Genomic DNA, 8,856 nt, shown 5'->3' on the forward strand with positions numbered 1-8,856 from the left:
ATCTGGATTTAAAAAAGGTTTGGACAGATTCCTGGCTTGAAGCTTGGTGTAAAGAGGAAGGTTTTAGATACATAAGAAGATGGGGCAGTACATGGAAAAATAACAGGCTGTACTGTAATGATGGGCTACATCTTTCAGTGACAGGAAGCAGGATCCTTGGGGAGAAATTCAGACAGTATGATTCTAGACATTTAAACTACAGGGTGGGGGTGACAATCCACCTCATAATCGAAAGTGAAAGACGCCCATATTTCGACCCAAATCAGGAGATGGGCGTCTTTCTCCCGTGGGCGACCAAATCGGTATAATCGAAAGCCGGTTTTGGTCGTCTTCAACTGCACTCCGTTGCGGGAATGAACAAAGTTGACGGGGGCATGTCGGAGGCGTGGTGAAGGCGGGACTGGGGCATGGTTATCAGCCGAGGAGAGATGGACGTCTTCTGCCGATAACTGAAAAAAAAAAAGGCGCTTTTACTGCGATTTTGGGTCACTTTTTTGGACCCTGTTTTTCCACGAACAAGCCCCCCAAAAGTGCCCCAACTGACCAGATGACCACCGGAGGGAATCCGGGATCACCTCCCCTGACTCCCCTAGTGGTCACTAACCCCCTCCCACCAAAAAAAAACCACTTTAAAAACTTTTTTTCCAGCCTCAAATGCTGCACCCACCTCCATGACAACAGAATGTGTTCCATCCTCTGACAGCCTTTCCCTGGTTCTGATGTGGCTTGCGGGTGAATGTGACACCTTTTCTGTTATGTCCACTGCAGAGTCACATCAGCAATACATTGTGGTGGGTGTAGGGTATTGGGCTCCGTGATTCCATTAGCTTGTGTTAAATGCTCACGTTGTTGGTAGTTGGTAGGCTCTACTCCCATGGTGCTTTTCCCCCTGCTTACTGGGTCAGAGTGTGCCCTGGTTTGTTTCCGGTAGTCCATGAGGTAGTGGCCATTTTTGTAAGCCAGTTTTAGATCCCTTTCCTGTGTTAGCCACGTTACAGAACTTAGTTCTTACCTTGAATGTTGCTGAAAGAGGGCATTGTACAGCATTCTGCCAGCTCTGACCTTCTGCTAATCTCAGTACCAGGGAGACTCTTTGCCAGTGGGGCACAACCTCTGATCTGCAGTTAACTGTGAGTAAACGTGCTTATTCCAATAAAGGACGTTTTCGGAGAGATTAGTCTTCAGGTGTCAACTGGTGTGCCAAGGTTATACAGCAGCAACAAGTCCTAGAGGCCTGCGTGTATGCAGGTCCCTGGAGCACTTTTAGTGGGTACCGCAGTGCACTTCAGGCAGGCGGACCCAGGCCCATCCCCCCTACCTGTAACACTTGTGCTGGTAAATGGGAGGATAAAGTGAATGTGCTAAACAAATACTTTTGTGGTATTCCTGGAAGAAAATCCTGGAAAAGGACCATGGTCAGATACTGAGGGTATGTCTGGGAGTGGAGTGGATATTGCGGCATTCACAGAAGAAAGCATTTATAAACAACTTGAAAATCTGAAAGTGGACAAAGCTATTGGGCCAGATGGGTTACATCCCAGGATACTGAGGGAGCTCAGAGAAGTCCTGGAGGGATCTCTTAAGGATTTATTTAATAGATCTTTAGAGATGGGAGTGGTTCCATGGGATTGACGACAAGCAAATGTGGCCCCTCTTCACAAAAGCGGTGACAGGGAAGAAGTGGGAAACTACAGGCTGATAAGCCTCACGTCAGTGGTAGGAAAAATAATGGAGTCACTGCTAAAGGAAAAGATAATTAACTTTCCAGAATCTAACGGGTTGCAGGATCTGAGGCAACATGGCTTTACCAAAGGAAAAAAATCCTGCCAAACAAATCTGATTGATTTCTTTGACTTGGTGACTAAAGAACAGGATGAAGGACATGTGCTTGTGGGTGCAATGCAGATAGCACTTATTGTAACTTCTGAAAGAAAAGAACAAGGCAACCCCAGTTAAAGGGGTGCTACCCACAAATGGGCTGATGGCCAACGAGACTGAAGAAAAGGATGGGTGGACAGGGGGGAGGGAAAAAGAAAAGGGGCAGGGGCACGGGGGGGGGGGGGCTATAGACAGAAAGTGAAGACAAAGAAAGGCTGTGAGGGAGAAAGGCAGCAAGAGGATAAGTATTGGATTGGGAGGAAGCAACAGAAAGGAGGAGCACAAATATCAAGAGAGGAAGCTGGGAAGAAGAAGAGGGTAGAGAAGGCAGAGCAGGGTGAAGCTTGCTGATTTTTGCTCAATAGGTGGTCCAGCAGCTTATGAGAACGCGTATGACTAGTAGCTTGCGATCAGCTGCAAATGTACGCCATCCCTACTCACTTTTCTCGGTGTGTACAAACAAAAAAGAAAAACCATGACAACTGAATATTCTGCACAGGGGGCTCAATCGCAGCTAGCACCTCAGTTGCGTGGCTACTTGATTCGCAAGGGGCAGTGGGGCCGGTGAAGACAACAAGCAGGAAATGTTTTAAGCCTTGGGGCGATATAGAAAGGGTCAAAGGTGCAGTTGAGGTTTGCAGGCTGCGCTGGATAAGCTACTGTTTTAATATGGCTGAATGGTCTAGTTAGGGCGGTGGCCAAATAGCCCAGTAGCCAGTGTCACCGATTGCTGTTCTGGTCAGGTAAGGGTAGGGGCCGATAGCTCAGTTGACAGTGGCACTCAGCTGTTGCCTTAGACTCACTCTTGGGGGGAGCTTGCAGCCTTCAGAGTAAGACTTTTCTGCCGCCATTTATTTGCACCCCATCTCCCTTGCCCGTGTCGTTCAGGATGGCTCAGAGGAGCGGCGGGGGGGAGGGAATACAGTGGAGCTTTCTGCACTCAGCTGCGGGTGACCGCTGAGGACGTCTCCACATATCATGCGCTGGTCCCGGTGAATGTGTGTCTAAAGTATTGCCAGGGGAAGGGGGTTTCCCATACACGACAGCAGGCTGAGGCAGGATGAGGCATGCGGCAGTTAAAGGGGGCACATAAAATACAGGATAGTGCTTTCCCAGCATATATTTATGCAAAAAAAGGGGGAGGGCTGCAGACGCAATTGAATTTATGTAGCACCTGGGCTGTTTAGGGCGATTTCTTTTTCTAGAGTGGCGGGTTGATTCTTGTGGGCGGTCATATTGGCATGTGCCTCACAGATGAGGATCCCTGTGGGTTATGATTGAAAAAAATGTGCATGGCTGGGGAATTAAAGTGTCCAAACATTTTTTTTAATGCATATTGGTTTTGAATTACTTATCTCATGCTTTGGTATATGGGTGATAATAAACTCCAGGCAATAAATTAAGTGGCCATAAGAGCGCACTAATGCCCTATTTACTGCAGTTAGTTGGCTTGCTTTAGTGACAAGCCACATATAACTATTATTATTTATTTAGATTTTGCTCACACCTTTTTCAGTAGTAGCTCAAGGTGAGTTATATTCAGGTACACTGGATATTTCTCTGTCCCAGGAGGGCTCACAATCTAAGCTTGTACCTGAGGCAATGGAGGGTTAAATGACTTGCCCAAGACAGTGGCGTAGCCAGACTTAACATTTTGGGTGGGCCCAGAGCTAGTATGGGTGGGCACTATGTATATAGGAGTGAGTAGCATTTCTTGGGATACTCCTAAATAATGCCTTGATGAAGGATTTCTAATGAACAGCCTGCCCAACAAGTGTCCTGCATAAACACTAATCAAATAAATACCTATGTTGCAAACCTTACCACCACCAATTCTGAACACACAAATATCAATAACAGCACCTTTAAAAAGGCAGCAGTGAATATACACAACAGCAGTACGTGTCCCATTGGAAAAGCCAAACAAGTCAGACTGATATAGATCCCCTCACAGCCACATGCCAGAAGAATCTTTCACCTCTGTCACATGCAGAACACAGACCAACCCTCATCAATTACAGAATAAAGGACCAAAACTTTTAAATTGTCGTGTAACTCAGCATCAGCCCTACCCATCAGCCTTGTCCCCCCCCCCCCCCATCCCTCCCTGTAGCCTGATATCAGCTCTACCCATTCCTTCTTACCACCCATCTATCCCTGTAGCCTGGCATCAGCTTTATCCTTCCCTTCCTAACCTGCCCCCCCCCCCATATTCATATAGCTCAGAATCAGCCCTACCCATCCTTTCCTACCTCCCATCCATCTCTGTAGCCCAACATCAGTCCTTCCCTTCTCTACCTTACCCCCTCCTATCTCATTCAACCCCATAGCATCCATCCACATAGCCCAGCATAAGCCCTTCCCTTCTCTACCCTACCCCCCCCCCCCCATCCATCAGCCCTTCCCTTCCCTTCTCTACCCTAACCCCATCTCCATAGCCTGGCATCAGTCCTTCCCTTCTCTACCTACCCCCATCCCTCCTTCCCCGTAGTCTAGTGTCAGCCCTGTCCTATCCTTTACCCATCTCCCCATAGTTTGGACTCTCCCCTAAGTCTGCAGGGCCTAATTACCTGGCTGTGCTCCGGACCTGGGATGGAAGTGGCCTCCAAGATTCTTCTGCTGAGTGCTGATACAGTAGGTGGCCCAGCGGGGAGGGAATGCAAGCGTAGCAGGCAGCGGAAAGCGCAGGCTCGTGGCTGCACTGATGATGGTGGGCAGCCGCGAGCTAGGAGGGAGAGAGGAGCCAGCCATCGCAAGAGACATCAGTACGCAAGGTGCACGGGCCGAGGTGCCGCAGGGGAAGGAAGGCTCAGCAGTCATCGGTCGAGATGGGCGGGACTCGATGGAAGAGAGAAGGAGGAGACGCACGCAGCAAGTGGCAGGCAGTAGAGATGTTAGGCGCGCGCCGGGGTGAAGGCAGGCCGAACTGACGACGGAGTAGAGGTTAGAACACCCCCCCCCCATTGGGTTGCACCGGGGCGGTCCGCCCCCACCGCCCCGCCCTCTGTAAGCCACTGCTGATTGTGGCAAGGAAAATAAAAGGCTTAAACGCACGCGACGTGGGGGGCAGGAAGGAACGAAGTGGAAGCACAGTCTGCAGTGCTCTCTAAATCTGTCGGAGGACTAAACTCAGGTGAGCTGCTGTTTTTTCTGTCGGCTGTGTACTGCACTGCACTCTCCCTCCCGCTGCAGCCTAATCAGCGCCTAGAGGACCGGCACCGATTGGAGGAGCAGGACAAACTGGGTGGGCCTGAGCTGAGATTGGGTGGGCCTGAGCTGAGATTGGGTGGGCCCCGGCCCACCCAGGCCCACCAGTAGCTACGCCCCTGGCCCAAGATCACAAGGAGCAGCAGTGGGATTTGAACAGGCCACCTCTGGATTGCAAAACTGGTGCTCTAACCACTAGGCCACTCCTCCAGTTGTCCCTATGTAACAAAAAAAAAAAGTTTAATTATTTTTCAATTGATAGATCCCTTCCTTTCTAGCTATTACAATCTGCACCTTTTTTCAACAGAATGACCCATATGCCAAATAATGAATCTCTGCTGGTACTCAGTTTTTAATTGTGTTTATACGTACAGTGTTTCCCAGCATAGGAAATGCCTCCACAACATGCCAAAAGAAAAACAACCCAGAAGACAGTGTGTGCATCTACGAGAAACAATACAACTGACAAGGGTAACCAAGTGACAGAAAAGGGCAATAACAAGAGCGACGGCGAAGCTGCAGGATCAACCGCAACAGACAGACATGGAAGTCCTGATGGCAGATTTGAAGAAATCGAGCATACTACTACTACTACTACTATTTAACATTTCTATAGCGCTACAAGGCATACGCAGCGCTGCACAAACATAGAAGAAAGACAGTCCCTGCTCAAAGAGCTTACAATCTAATAGACAAAAAATAAAGTAAGCAAATCAAATCAATTAATGTGTACAGGAAGGAGGAGAGGAGGGTAGGTGGAGGCGAGTGGTTACAAGTGGTTACGAGTCAAAAGCAATGTTAAAGAGGTGGGCTTTCAGTCTAGATTTAAAGGTGGCCAAGGATGGGGCAAGACGTAGGGGCTCAGGAAGTTTATTCCAGGCGTAGGGTGCAGCGAGACAGAAGGCGCGAAGTCTGGAGTTGGCAGTAGTGGAGAAAGGAACAGATAAGAAGGATTTATCCATGGAGCGGAGTGCACGGGAAGGGATGTAGGGAAGGACGAGTGTGGAGAGATACTGGGAAGCAGCAGAGAGAGTACATTTATAGGTTAGTAGAAGAAGTTTGAACAGGATGCGAAAACGGATAGGGAGCCAATGAAGCGACTTGAGGAGAGGGGTAGTATGAGTAAAGCGAACCTGGCGGAAGACAAGACAGGCAGCAGAGTTTTGAACCGATTGGAGAGGGGAGAGGTGACTAAGTGGGAGGCCAGCAAGAAGCAGATTACAGTAGTCTAAATGAGAGGTGACAAGGGTGTGGATAAGGGTTTTGGTAGAGTGCTCGGAAAGAAAGGGGTGGATTTTACGGATGTTGTAAAGAAAGAAACGACAGGTCTTGGCGATCTGCTGGATATGAGCAGAGAAGGAGAGAGAAGAGTCAAAGATTACCCCAAGGTTTCGAGCTGAGGAGACAGGGAGAATGAGAGAGCCATCAACAGAAATAGAAAACGGGGGGAGTGGGGAGGTGGGTTTGGGGGGAAAAATGAGAAGCTCGGTTTTGGTCATGTTTAATTTCAGTTGGCATTGAGACATCCAGACAGCAATGTCAGACAAGCACGCTGAAACTTTGGTTTGGATGCAAGGTGAGATATCAGGGGTAGAAAGGTAGTTTTGGGAGTCATCAGCATAGAGATGGTAGGAAAAGCCATGGGATGAGATTAATGAACCAAGGGAAGAAGTGTAGATAGAAAAGAGGAGGATACCAAGAACAGAACCCTGAGGTATGCCGACAGGCAGAGGGATAGAAGTAGAAGAGGATCCACCAGAGTGAACACTAAAGGTGCGGAGGGAGAGGTAGGAAGAGAACCAGGAAAGGACAGAGCCCTGGAATCCAAGTGACGACAGGGTATCGAGAAGCATCATAGTATGGCCACAGTATCCCAGCAGCTGCACACAATGGACAGCACCCCCTCCAAAGAATGCGCCAATGGATCACCGCTGGTAACACAGACAGTGCCCTCAACGTGACCACCAGGCCCATAGAGGGGCAGACTTGGGGTAAGTCACTTTCAAATGATGCGGCCGCACCGCCACCAGCAGAAAGGCCTCTAGACAATGAGAACATGTCATTGGCAGATGTAATTCGCAATGCTTTCCATCTTTATGAATCTAATCAAGGCTCAACTGATAACAATGCACAAAACCAATCCTTTGAGGTGCCCCAGCTGGCAGCCAATATGGCTAGGTCAGCCAAATAGCGCAAACTCAATCAGTAACATTGGCCAAAGAAGCTAAAGGGGACCCGAGGGGTGATGTCCTCTGTGGGGTTACTACTTTTGCCAGAGGCATTCCCAAAAATATGGAAGAGAAATTTTAGAGAAAGGATTTATAGATATTTTTACCCTGCTCCTGCGGGAGCAGGAAGATGACACAAAAAATGTCAGGGTCATGTTAATTTTCACTTTCAAGACGGAGAGGAAACCAAAAATCTTTAAATCCATTAATAATTGGATATTGGGTGTGGTGAAGGGGGTTAGGAGGTATAGGAGCAAAACGAGCACTATGAAGCACTATACACCACAGTAAATATGTTCCTATAAAGCAATGAGATATAGGATTATAATACATGGCACTATTCACCATTAGCAACCTCACTTTAAGATGCATCAGTTTGTATGTGTGCCATGTACCTTTGTATAAGTGCTTTGGGTACAGTGTGACTCCTGGATTCGAAGAGCAAGTCACCCAGGCTGATGCCTGTACAACTGATGAAGACAGATAGTGGCTTAAGAACCTGATATATAAGCACCAAGACCTCTTTGCTGTGGACTCATACAATTGTGGATTAATTGACCTCCATGTCACATGTGTTCCAACCGAGCCCAACAGTAAGCCTGTCTTTGTGGACCAGTATAAAACCTATTGGCATCTTATGAGTTTGTAAAAGAGATTCTAAATGCCTTGGAAGCTCGAGACCTCATCCAGCAGTGCAAAAGCATCTATAATTTGCCCATATGGCCCATTTTGAAGAAAGACAACACTTGGAGACTCGCTGTGGACTATCGTCTGCTGAACAAGCAGATACCACTGTCACAGTGGCCAGTGAACCCATGCCAGCATAAGAGGTTCCAAAAGCTTCACCAGCCTAGACTTAGCTTCAGGCTTTTGGACCGTATGCATGCATCCTGGTGATCAATATAAGTAAGATTTTACGTTTGGTAAAAAACAATATACCTGGAATAGAATGCCTTTTGGATATAGAAACATAGTAGATGATGGCAGATAATGACCTGTACGGTCCACCCAGTCTGCCCAAACAAGATAAACTCATTACATATGGTATGTGGTACTTCATATATATACCTGATCTTGATTTGTCCTTACCATCTTCAGGGCATAGATAGTAGAAGTCTGCCCAACATTGTCCTTGCTCTAAAGTTTCTGAAGTTAATGTTGAAGCCCCTGAAAAGCTACACTCCAGCACATCCAAATCTATTCAGCCATGATCAAGGCACAGACCGTAGAAGTCTGCCCAGCACTGACTTTGCTTTCCAATTACCGGTGTTGCCACCCAATCTCCACTAAGCTTCTATGGATTCATTCCTTCTAAACAGAATTCCTACATATATTTGAATTCCATTACCATTTTCATCTCCACCACTTCCCGTGGGAGGGCATTCTAGGAATCTACCACTCTCTCCATGAAAAAATACTTCCTGACATTATTCCTGAGCTGGCTCCCTTTCAACCTACTGCCTTCCCGTCTCCGGAAAAGGTTTGTTTGCGGATTAATACCTTTTTATATATTTGAATGTCTGTATCATATCACACCTGTTTC

The sequence above is a fragment of the Microcaecilia unicolor genome, chromosome 1 (assembly GCF_901765095.1).
Source record: "Microcaecilia unicolor chromosome 1, aMicUni1.1, whole genome shotgun sequence".
Lineage (NCBI taxonomy): Eukaryota > Metazoa > Chordata > Amphibia > Gymnophiona > Siphonopidae > Microcaecilia > Microcaecilia unicolor.